The following is a 13,958-nucleotide window of genomic DNA, read 5'->3' on the forward strand; positions in this document are numbered from 1 at the left end:
TGTGCAAAAGGGTTTGTACAAGATTGAACCACGAAATCAATAACTTTTACTTTATAACGCTGTTTACTATTTAAGACTGACTATTTCAAAGTGATGACCAAGGTAACTTGACCTTAATCCTGAGCTAACTATGAACTTTTATTTATTTGGAATTATCCTTAGATTTGCATAGGTGAGGGTTGGCTCAACAGCGTCGGCTCAATAACCTCCAATTTCAGGGGTAAGACTTGATAGATAGCTGGGGACGTTGGGTGCAAGATGAAATTCACTCCTACCCGCTTTTAGGGATAGTAAAGAGGTTGTTCCCTTAAGTGTTGATTCTGGGTTTTAAACAAGAGGCCCCACCCTCTAATTGGCCCGAGAGGGACTCAGTTTTGTTGATTGGATCACGAATCAATTGTTCATTAGGGGATCGGTGGGATTTAAGGAAGTAGTGGTAATTTCGGGGGTAAAACAGAGATTCGACCCAGTCGTTATTACGAACAACCTGTGAAGGGTTAACTTAATCATAGTTATATCGAGTGATTTACAATGAGGGGAGTTCAACTATGGGCTTTAATGGAGTGACCCATTAGTTAACGAATGGGGGTTAGTTCGGTCTAATGAGTTTATCCGTTTAATCTCGGATCGTTGGAGCACGAGGTCCCCCTACTAGCTCGAAAATGGATTAGCTCTAGAGTAGCGTGTGATAAGTTAATTTGAAACGTTCAAATTAGAATCAAGCGAAATTGGAGAATATATATTTAAATATGATTTAAATAAATGAAGATTGATTCGTGTAAAATTAATTTAATATTGGATATTAAATTAATTAGAATTATTTAAAATTTTTAAATAATTATTTATTAATTTTATTAGAAAATTAATTTATGAAATTAATTTGTAAAATTAATAAATTTTGATATTTAAATCAAATAAGATTTTAAAATCAAAATATAGATTTTGGAAATAGAAAAATTACACAAATGGAAAAATGAGTTTTTCCAACTCCATCTTCAACTAGCTCACAAACAACCCATTATCTTCAAGCTTCAATTACTCCAAGCATGAGCTGCATTCCATGCAGCGATTCTCTTTGCATGATGGTCTGCAATATATTGAAGAGATTGGAGTGAATTTGAGGCATGACAACCGATAGAATTTTAGCTAAAAATTCGTGTGAAGAAGGTGTTCTTCCTTTGGGTTGCTGTTGTGAGCATTCTCCAAGTTCCCTTTGATTCCAGCTTATTTTGAGTCCCACAACTCAATCTAGAGCACCAAGAGAATAGTAGGAAAGATCTTGTGGTGATCTGCACAAAGATTTGGAGAAATTTGCAGCTGGAAATCGAGATTTCAAAGGTTCTTCAAAGGTATGTCTTAAAACCCATTAAATTCTGTTAAAGCATGTTTTCGTTTCTGCCAAAATTAATCAATTAAAGTTCTTATTGATCCTCTTCACTTCCACTGTGTGTTGGTACATTCCAACAATATGGTGCTTCGATTGACAAGCTAAAGGAAAAGTTATCTACTGTTGAGACAAAATTGCAAGAAGCTTGGACCAAGCTATCAGATGTAAATACTTGGTTGAAAGCTTCGAAAAAACAGAAGCCTAGTGTTAGATGGAGGACGATTGCTTTCAATATGGAGTCACATTGGCTATGGGTATTGTTAAAGGAAAATACCTTGACGTTGACTATAGCTTATTTCAATCTAAAGTTAATGCTTGGTAAGAAGATGAGAATCGAAGCATCGATAGTGTAAGTTTTTTTGCGAGCCAACCTCTGTCAACTGCCCCTCAACATGACATCTTGAACTTCACTTAAACGTTCCTTCAAGGTGTCTTTGATTTGCCTAACTCAATGACCTTAGCAGAACTATGTAGCATTGGAAACATAGCTGAATAGTTTTTTTTTCCTTTAAATTCTTCAACTTTTAATTTTTGTTAGTTGTCGTTGTGTAATTAGAACATGTAAACTTGCTTGTAGCTTGGGCTGGCAGCTCGAGCTTACAACTTGGTCGAATGAAACCTGCAATTTCAGCTTTTAGTTATTGAGCTTTGTATCGAACTTTTACTTACAGCTCGAGCTCGCGACCTACCAAAACTTGCAACTTTAACTTTTGTTTACTCAAACTTGTAGCTTGCCTACAATTGCAGCTCAAGCTTGCGGCTCAACCTATCTAAATTTGTAGTTTCAGCCTTTTCCTTGACAAGTTTAGCACTCTTTGCTCCTCACTCATGCACGAGTGATTTTTATTCACGAGAGAAAACGTTTCCTAAGTAAGTTCGAAGATTCAAAATGCTCATTACAAACATGAAGAAGATAATTTTCATTACTTGAATTAAAAGAAATTATGAAATTTTTGTGGTAAGTTTGAAGTAAAGCTGAAAAATACAAAAACACTCATTATAAAAATATAAAAATAAATCTGCTGAAATTAAAATTTCAGATGCTCAAAATTCCACGGGTGAGACAAACTTTTCCACTCAAATCAACTAAGCTATAGGTTTAGATCGGATAACCTTTGCCACCTGATAAGGGCCCTTCCAATTTGGTCCCAAATCTCTGCTACTAGGGTTCTTAGTGTTAGGTATGACTCGGAAAGAACTAAGTCACCTACTCTAAACCTCTGCTTGCACATACTAGAGTTATAATATCAAGCAAGCCGATTTTTATACTTTGTAACCCGAAGATGTGCAATCTCATGGTGTTCTTCCAAAAGAACCATGTTTAATTGGAGTGCCTCATCATTCTTAGTTAGATCGAACTATTGGGGTTGATGCCCTAAACTCTGGTTGGGTTCTGTAGTTTGTAAACACTGTATTGAACAAATGCTAGTGATGTAATAATATATGATATTTTTTTCACTGTTGTCTATGAAACATGGGATATTTTTTTGCTTTACCACAAACCAATAAACTAAGATACTTTATTGTCGTCGTAACTTAAACATGTATGTGGAGACATACAGGTGGATCATGTCTTAAGTGATAACTAAAATGGTCTGTAGTATATGGATAATGGAGGGAAATCTTATCCTGGTGACACTACGATGCGGCCTGCTTTGTAGAACAGTTATAAATGTTATGACTTGCTATAGATGGCTTGATCCTGATCATTCATGTGGAGACATACGAGTGGAGGCGTCCTATACAAAGGAGTTTGTATAAGACCGGACCACGAAGTGTTATAGTCTCGTTATATAACGCCACTCATGACAGAGACTTCACTTCACTAAGATGACCATAGGTAACATGACCTCAATCCTGAGTGAGTTGGAAACTCTTGCATTTGAGTGCGGTCCTTTGATTTGCATGGGTGCAACTGGCCAGATTGCCGACTCAAACCTACCACTTTGGGGATTCGTCTGATTTGGGAACTGGGAACTCAGCTACACAAGATGGAACTCCTTCTCCGAAGCAGGGGTAAGTAGATAGATTGTTCCTTTAAAGGCTTGAACGATGTGGCGCCACACACCTTCTCATAGCCCGAGAGGTGTCCACACATAGTAGTACTATGTTGTATTGTTCATTAGAGGGATTAGTGGTACTTAAGAAGTTAGATATAACATAGGGGCAAAACGGTAAATTGGCCCAACTATACTTATGAGCATCTATGAAGGGTTATCTTACTGTTGACTGGTTATATCCGATGGACACAGAAATATATATGTGGTGAGAAGAGTGCAACTGTCGGTCTTTAGTGGAATGTCTGACAGTTAAAGGATGGTGGACCTCGTGGTTAAAGAGTTTAGTTAGCTATTCACGTACCGTTGGAGCTTCAAGCCACAGTCCATAAGGTCCCCTTGGTAGCTCAATGGATTCAAGTTGAGAATCAGTTTTTGGTTCAGTTTGAAGTGTTCAAATTGGAAATAGGGAGTTTGGTTATATATGATATGATTAAACTGGTCAATTATATATGATATAGTTGACATGATATATAAGATATATTAATTGGAGGAAAATGATATAAATATGATTTCTATCTAGTAGAGGAAAAAATGACTACGGTTTATATGTTGCATATGATGTGATATTAAAACTATAGGTTACAAATATAATATGATTATATTTATTTTGAATTAAACAATTATGAGATAATTGTTGGTGGTTTTTCTTCATAACCGTATGTGAAATGAGAGGTTACATTCAGTTTTTGTAATTGAAGGATAAAATGAAAATAGTTTTCATTTTGCAAAGAGATCGGACAATTGCTTCACGAATTGTACATTGCCCATTGATGCGTTGTGAATGTGATGAAATAATGGTATGAAATTAGGTGGTGAATTATGAGTTGCATATGCAAGTTTTCCTAGTAAAACCAAGTATAAACCTTAGTAGGTTTCCTGGTAAGTTCAGGGTCGAACACAGGGACTATTGAGATACTATGCGTTGGTAAATTTTTTATTCCTTTGCAGTGACGAATACAAATAAGTGGTTGATGTATTGTTTAAAGTATAAATCCTATGCGGTAGAATTGAGTAAAGAGTTGATGACAATGAAAGTTACAATGAGAATGCGGGGAACGAGTTGAGAAGGGATTTAGCTAACACATCCTATGATTGCGTTCAAGTTATGCGATCATGCTACACACAGACAACAGCATGTCATCTCTCAATTTGCTTTGCGCCAATGCATTTTCCTACACAAAATAAGTAAATTAGATGCTTTAATGCGATGGGCGCATGCGATTGCAATATTCTCAACTTAATGCTTTTGGACATGATTTTGTATATTTTTATCGTTGCATACCCACATTGTTTTATATCTTTGCATTATAATAACGTGCATTTCTGCTCGTTATCACCCATCCTTTAGCTAGCGAGAGCATACACGATAGCTCAAGTTTTCCTAAATGATCGTGTACACGTGCAGTCGACCTAAATGATCGTATAGCTTTTACTAAACGATCGCACGTGAGAGCAAGATTATACACCTTTCCTACTTGCTTGGTCATTGAATATGATCGTGTTTCCTCTTTCCCTCTACCAAATTCAACAGAGCCCACACCACCTAGATTCTCACTCCGAGAATACCAAAGTCACTGAGTGGTGGTGTTCTTCTTACTGCTTGTTCGTGTAGAAGACCGTTCGGTGGTGAGCAACAGCAAGATTTGGTAGACGATTGGCTTGGCATTGTAGCGACAGCGAGAGGTGCTGTTCCTTGACGAGAGTGAAAGAAAGACAGAAGAAGTGTTCTTCAAAGGTGAGTCTCTCAGTCCTTTGTATTTATTGTTAAAAGCATCCCGTAATTTATTCTGTGATGCATAACTTGTATGTATGTTTGTGAATACGGTATTTCTGTCGCAATGAAATTGAAACGACCTTGCTCTTGCTCATAGGTACTCTTATATAAGAGTTCCTTTACCCATATCTTCTTAATTTGCAACGATACTTTCGTGAATCAGAATAACCGCTACTGAGGGGTAGTCAATTACTCTTTCACTAAATTAAGATATTCTTGACTAAATACTAATATCAGAATAACTCTTATATCTATAGCATTTAGTTATCGCTTTTTGGTCAAGAATTTACTAGCACTAAGTAATTCTTGTAAGTGTAACCCGCCCTTTTTTCTGATCTCAGAGATCGGTATCAACAAGCTATTGAAGGGCAGACAATGCTGAAGACGAGCCTAAGAGATGCTATCCATTTTTTAGGTTTGCGTTGTTCCGATCCCTAAGTCACAACCTTCTGAATTGGTGATCACCTAAAACGACACTGCAAGCGAAATATGGAAATCTCACGCTGGAACCTAATAGAGGAGACCGTAGGATGTGTGACACACTTCCTTCTCCCACATACTATGAACAACTTCCCCTATTCACCTTGCTATTGACCTATGCAAACACTTTCCAAATGGAGCGTTCACCTAAAAACGACACAAAGCCGAGCAGGAATCTCACGGTGTGAACTCTTAAGGATGTAAAAACTAAAAATAATACATCATATATATCATTAATCTCTCACTGAAGTGTTCTATATGGTTTAGGTAAACTTTTACTTAGGTATATTCTGGCTATTTAAAATAACCTAACTCTAGGTGTTTATCTGTGTATAATTTTTATATTAGATTTAACCTACGATGTCTAAGTGATAACCATTTATCACCTCACACTGCTCACACAATCTCATAAAATTGGGTTAACAAAATTCAAGAATCGGTTCGATCCCCAGGTAGTAGGTTTTCCATAAACCGTCAACTTAAGTACCTCCAGCCTTTGACAGGATCTTATCGGACTGAGATTGTAACCAAAGTTTAACAAGATAACGACCTATTTTAACTATTAAAACAAGTTGTATTTGTTAACTCTAGGTGAGCATGCATTTATCTTTGGTATAGATTTTAAATGTCTAATTCATTTTATAATACTTATAACTTAGACATTCTTTATAACATACATCGTACATTTCATAATTTAATATAACAACTTATATTAATACTCATGAAATCCTACACATGCATATGATATATTATAACATTTATAACATACTTTCAATGCATATAACATGCTTTCCTATGGTGGGATTCTAAATCTACATGACATACTTTATGCACAAACAAGATTTAATTTAATTAAACATACTTTCATAATGCATAATTAAGATTTAATTTAATTAACATACATTCATAATACATAATTAATTAAACACACATTTAAGTGGACCAGTTTTAACATCCTAAGCAAGAAAACAACTAAATTATTACATTAATAATTCAGCCTCAGCTCTGAACTGCTCTCGAACACTTCGAATCGGCCCAAACCAGCTGAAAATCCCCTAAACCAGACTTCAAGACTTGAAACTAGGTTAAACCAAACCAAAAAGAAAAAAAAAAAAAGAAAAAGAAAGAAAGGTTGAACTGGCTGGAATCAGCTCGAACCAAACAAAAACATTGAACTAGCTGGAATCAGCTAAAATTAGACAAAACCAGTTCAGTTGACTAACTATCCTCGTGCGTGCACGTTTCTGGAAATGTTGAAGAACAACGCTGTGATTCTAGGCCTACTTATATGTTGGATTTTATGTCCTCAAACTTGTGGTTTTTAAACAATAAACTTATTTTGTAAATTGATAAAGTTGTTATTGAATATATGAATTGCTTATTTCGTTTTAGAAATAAATTCATTAAACTAAAAGATCCATGACTATTACAGGAATACCTGAACTTTATGTAGAGACATAAAAGTGGATCAAGTTTGAGTAAATAGTCAAAATGATCTATAGTATACGAATAAGGTTGGGTGCCTTATTCTGGTAACACTATCGGATACGACCCACTCTGTAGTTGTTACAAAGAATTGTAAAGTGCTACAAACGAAGTGTCACACCCCTCCTCCTAGATTTCGTCTCTTATTTAAGAGGAGGCGTGATAACAACAGATGTCACTCTTTAAGGACACCAATTGCCCGTTCCTTACTAGTTTCCTTTTAAAAACATTTAATATTGCAACGGAAAACTTAATGGAATAAACGAAATCACATATTTTTTTTAGGAAACCAGTTTACAAGTTTCTAAATTATATTTACAACTATAGGCTCATCCCGACTACAAAACTTCTTTAGTACTAATTTTATCTTGAGGCAAACCTTGACCACTCCCTGCAACCTGGACTCTTTTGCTACCTATGAGGAAAACACGAAAATAAAACATGAGCTTTTGAAGCCCAGTGAGTGGAATCATAATTATAAGTCTGTTTCAACTTATAAACATCATATCATAAGGTTACTACGCAAACCTCCATCTTGAATGAAGCTTTTCATAAACCTATCTACACACTCAGTAGATAGTTAATATTTCACATCTACAAACATTCATTAACCTATGTGCACATAGACCTCCCTTTCATGGGCTTAGAAGCTAGGCCCGTTGGCCCTCTGAGCATCCCATGCAAGGTTTTCCCCCACAGGCTCAAGAACTAGACTTCTCGGTCCCCTAACCATCCTGTGAGGTCTCATCTTGGGCTCAGGCGCTAGGTTTGTTAACCCCCTGACTATCCCAATCTCATGCTCACCTCATGGTATAAGTATTCATTCATAAACTATAGCATATTAATTCAGAACATGCTAAAAGACTAAAATAAGAAACCACTCACAGTGATCCACTGGGGTTGCTTTTCCTTCCCAGTTCACCCGGTTTCCCTTGATCTCTTGTTGAACCTTATTTCAGATTCAATTTCAAGCTTAGATTACTCATCCTTCCAGACGTTATCTTAAGACATTTCCTTCTACAAAAATGTTCAAAAAATGTCTTAACTAGCTTACCTTAAAGTTTCGCCTCGAGATTCCTTCTTGAAAGTTTGAAGTCTCAAGTTCACTCTACCTGGCCTAACTGTCTACTCACTGGTGAACACCTTTCGGTTTTCCTTAAACTTGACAGTCTTAGAGTTAGAATTTCCTCATAGCAGCCCTCATACCAAAACTACATTCAATTTAAAAGCTTTTGGTTTAAAAATCACTTGATTTGCATGAGTAGTTTGGAATAACTCATCGTTTAAACTTGGCCCAGGCATCTGTCTATACACTCTGCTTTTTCCAACGCCACTATTTTGATCACGGTTCAATCAATGCTGCTTCTCCTCCATTCAATACACGGATTTCTCTTATTTACTCTCACTTACTCCTTTTTAAGTGATCTTTCAAAATTGAAATGTTTTGTGAATTGAAATGAAGTAATTTGCCCTATTTATAAGCATTTAACCTTTCACCTTAACTTGACACCTCCTTCTTTAATCATGTCCAGGCGTTCTTCTCCTAATCTGCCCACGCCCAACCTCGCCACCTCTTGTTTGAAGTCTCTCCTTCCTTTTTTTCTAGCTTAATTTAGTCGGTTTGCATGTTTCCTCTTTCGCCCAGCTCAAACTGCATGGTCTTCAGGAATTTCCTTCGATCATCATATGTCTGGTTAACTTTTCCAGCCCACAGCTCTCAGATCCTTGTCGTGTAGTACAATGTATCATGACCGACCATCGTTTAATTTTATGCCCCATCGTGTAGATCAATCATTTAGTAAACTGTCGCTCTCAACGATCTCGCGCATAACCCATCGCATAGCTGTTGCACCCATCGTGTAGCATCGATGCCTTATCGTCTAACGCATCTGCCTATTGTGTAACCCATCTGCTTATCGTGCAATGACATCACCCAGCGTCTGCATCTATCATGCACTCCCATCGTCCAATGCTTAGCCTATCGTGTAGCGTTCATGCTCATCGTGTAGCGCCATTGTGTAGTCTATCGCTCAAATAGGCACACTTTTGAATGGTGTTCCAACATTTTAGGATTTTGCACCAACACATGTGCTGGACAACCCCAAATCCTGAAGTAATCTAGATTTCCTATACATCCTCTCCAGAGCTCGTAAGGTGTTTCAGAAACACATTTCGAGGGAACTATGTTCAAAATATACACCACAGTCTCAATTGTGTGTCCTAAAAAAGAATTTGGTAACTGAGCGTAACTCATCATGGAACAAACCATGTCCAACAAGGTTTTGTTTCTCCTTTCTGCCACACCATTCTGCTGAGGTGTGCTAAGGGCTATGAGTTGAGAATGAATTCCATGTTCTATCAAATAGTTCTGGAATTCTATGTCCATATACTCACCACCTTGATCCGATCGAAGTGTTTTAATCTTTCTACCTAATTGGTTTTCAAACTCAGCCTTATACTCTTTGAACTTTTCAAAAGATTCAGACTTTTGATGCATTAGGTAAACATGCCCATACCTAGTATAATCATCTACAAAACTGATGAAATATTCATACCCTCCTCTTGCTCTAACATTTAGAGGCTCACAAAGGTCTGAACGAATCAACTTTAGGGGTTCTTTGGCTCTAAGACCTTTTCCAGAAAAGGATCATTTTGTCATTTTTACCCTCAAGACAGGACTCACATGGTGGTAATGAACTGTATTCCAACTTGTTTAGATGACTGTTCTTAACTAATCTCTCAATCCTATTAAGATTTATATGACCCAGTTTCAAATGCCAAAGATAGGCATTTGGAGAAATCTTCCTTTTCTTATGAGTCCCAGTAGTTTTAAACATCTCTATGTTCAAAACAACTTTGACCTCAGTTGGTTTTAACATGTACAAGTTATTTTCTAATTTTTTTGAGCAAATCTGTTTATTACCCATTTTGATGAACACTTCACCATTTTCGAAATAAAGTTTATAATTTTGTTCTAGCAAACAGGAGACATAAATTAGATTCCTTTTCATAGAAGGAATATAATATACATTTTTCAAATAAATGTACTTATCTCCTATAAATAACTTCATATCTCCCACTGCTTTGGCTGAAACAATCTTCCTGATCCCTACCTTAAAGATTGTTTCACCTTCAGTCAACTGTCTCCAGGAACTTATTTCCAATGAGAAAGTACATACATGATTAGCGGCACCTGAATCAATTATCGAGATTTGATCGTTTTCCACTAAATATGCTTCGATAACAAGTAAATCATATTTAATTTGTTGTTCGAATTCAACATTCTCATCTATATAATTCATAATTTTAGATGAATTGGGAGATAGAGGACAATCCTCTGTTGGTGCAATCAACCGCTAGTAATTTGTTTGTTGATTTGATTTTACTGTTAAAAATATCGGAAGTGAGTATTCTAGAATTCGACATGCTGATAAAATTCAAACAAATTCTAATTAACAAATTGTAACTAAATCCAAAATCAATTTTTATCAAAAAATAATAATGTACCCATAACCATTATTTATTTGCAATGATATTTTAGTAAGTCAGAATATGTGCTACCGTGGGGCAGTCAGATACTCATTCACTAAAACAAACAATTTTGACCAAAAACTATCCCCAGAATAACTCTTATTCCTATAGTCATTTAGTTATCGTTTTCGGTCAAGATCTTTACTAACAAGTTAGTAATTCTTGTAAGTGTGACTCACCATTTTCAAATATTATAGAACGATATGAACTTACCTCCAAAATAGAAGACAATATCCAAGACGGAACTATAAAACTCTATTCATTTTACTAAAGCCTGGGTTGTTCCGAATCCTATGTTACAACCCACCATGGTGATAGTCGTTGCTAAACGACTAGCAAAGGGCCACTTAAAGCTAACTAGCAGGCGCAACATAGAAAACTCATGGTTCAGACTAATGAAGGAGACTATAGGATATATTGACACATATCCTTCACCCACTTACTATGAACTACTTCCTCTGTTTACCTTGATATTGACTCATACAAAACACTTTCCGTAGGGAGGTCATTCCAAGGGTGACACGAAGCATCATATGAATCTCACAGAATAAACTATATGGTGATGTGGCAGTTGAAATCTATTTATCGTATAATAGACTTATATTTGAATAATTTTCTCTTATTCACCGAAATCTAGATTTAAGCTAAAAAAATACTCTCCATAAGGAGGTCACTCCCAAGGTGATAGAAGTACCGCTTAAATCTGGATTGTAAACTCTTAGAGACGTGAGAGCTAAAAATAACGTATCATATATGTTATTAATCTCCCATTGAAGTTTTCTAATAACTCTATCATATAGAAGTATTAAACTGCCACTGAAGTATTTTATTTGGGTATATTTATACTTAGGTTCTTTTCGGCTAATAAAACAACCCTAAGTCTATGTGGTTTATCCAAGTATAACTCTTATAATTGGATTTTAACCTATGATGTCTAGGTGATAAACCATTTTATTACCTCACATCACTCACGTATACTCATAAAATCGGTAACTAATGACATGCAGAAATGCATGTCATCTTAGGCCTTTGACTTAGAATTATGAAGGTTTTTAGGCAGAACATGCGTCGATCATGATAGAAATTCACAAGAATATGAGCTTGCGTCGATCAGCATATTGAAACTCAGCTAACTCATTATTTGCGTTAATTATGCGTTCAATGTTCTATCTTTGTAGCTAATGCAGGAAATGAACGCAAATGTGGAAACTGGACCATCGCATAGATGACCGCATGCGAAGAAACACTCCAGCGCGAAGGCAAACGCATCGATCAACGCAGGGATGTTGCGGTAATCAGTTGTATGCGTCCATCGCATGGGAGTTGGGAGTTGTGCTAATGTGGTCATCGTGTAAAGTTGCGGTATTAAGCGAATGCGGCCATTGAATGATTGTGGCTATGCGACAAAGCATTTTAATGGGATTAACGCAAGGTAGGTGAAATGAATGCATCAACACATCTACATCGAGAAAATCCAAAGATGATGTTGACATTTCACCTACCACACCGTTAGTGGCAGATGTTCAGAAAGGACGAATGCGCCGAATGTCAGACTCAGAGAGTCCAATTAATGCTGTCAGCAACCCAAGCTCTATAAATAGAGGCCGAAGAGCTGAAATTCAATCATTCGGAGATTATCCTTCAACCGAGGATTTTCCCCGCGATCCAGATAAAATGCACGAGAAGATGCCTAAGAGTTCTTCACCTCTTTCATCCATTCCAAGTGATGACTGAAGCCTTCAACCAGAGTTAGATCTCAAGAGAATCAACTCCTCTGCCCATCATGGCACCACCGGCAGCCTTGACGTGTTTCCATCCGGTCATTTCTTTTCCTTTCTTTTTCTATAATGTACTATAAGACATTTGGAATTAAGGGATTAATACAATTGTTTTCAATTTTCTCTGTTCCTTCGACTCCATCTCCATCTTCTTGCTTAGCATCTTTACTTTCATTGCAACATTTAGTGGGATTTCCTGGGTATTGCATACTTAGTCATGTGGATTAGGGATATGAAGCATGTAGCAACCCACCGAGAGGTGTGCGTTGTTCGAGTGTGAGAGTAACCTTATTTACTTAGTGTGAAGCTGCTGCAATACCTGTCTATAGGCTAACGTACTGCTTGTCTATGAGTAAAGTCAACAACAATCAACTGCCCGAGAAGGTAAGTGGTTGGATGCATTAAGCAAGGTTTGTATTGTTCACTAGGGATAGTAGCAACCTTGCGTCAACCAAGTTCATGCGAACTTCTTGTAGTATGTATGCTTCATTCGTCCATTAGGGATACTCGAGAAGGTAGTCTAAGGACCAGATCTAGGCTTGGGAAGGTTAGGTCAGAATCTAGGCTCGGGAGAGTCAGATTAGAACACATAATACAAGAGACAGACGCTTAGGAATGAGCACTATTTGCTATTAACGCATCGCATGCATCCTAGAAATAGGATACGATTGAGTGCGGTCACCGCCGCGTTGTGTGCATTTTGTATCATCGCATAGGAAAAGAGTAGAGCCTTAGGAATAAACTCTATGGACACTTTGCATTCAACACATGCGTCCTAGACTTAGGAGCACCACATTTCCGTTGGAAAATGATTTGCCGTGCATGAGTGTAGCATGAGTGCATTGACTTGCGTTGACTAGAGTTGCCCTCGCAGTCACTCTTAAGGGTTGCAATGAAAACATCTCCGCATTTTATCTATTTCCCATACATTTATTTCATGTCAAGGTTTGCCGCATCTCTACCTTTCATGTATATTCTCATTGCGTTGTCTGTTAAATAGGAGTAGGAGTAGGATTAATGTAACAATATCCCCTCCATTATTTTATTCAACCACTGCATGCACATCACCACAGTTACAAGTCCCTGTGTTTGACCTCAGATTACCCGAGAAACTTGCGTCCATGTTATACTAGGTGTGAATGCAAGAAAACTTGTGGCAAAATGCATGGTCATCGCATACATTTATTAACGCATATTCATTCCAACGCATGACCATCAACGCATGACTATCAGCGCATATCTTAGGAATATGCATTGCATACCGTGTCCAAGGGAAGTTGGTTGTCGAGTAAAATTGACTTCCAATTTCCCGTCACCAATAACCAACGCTCAATTATTCGGCCCTAATCCCCAAGTAGGAGGTGTTCCATAAATCGTCAACTTAAGTACCCCCATCCTTAAACAGGACTATATACCGGTTGAGTTTCTAACCTAGGTTTTATAAGTTTTAACAATTAAAACAG

This window comes from Benincasa hispida, chromosome 1, assembly GCF_027475165.1.
Source record: "Benincasa hispida cultivar pf3 chromosome 1, pf3_genome.v1.1, whole genome shotgun sequence".
Classification (NCBI taxonomy): Eukaryota; Viridiplantae; Streptophyta; class Magnoliopsida; order Cucurbitales; family Cucurbitaceae; genus Benincasa; species Benincasa hispida.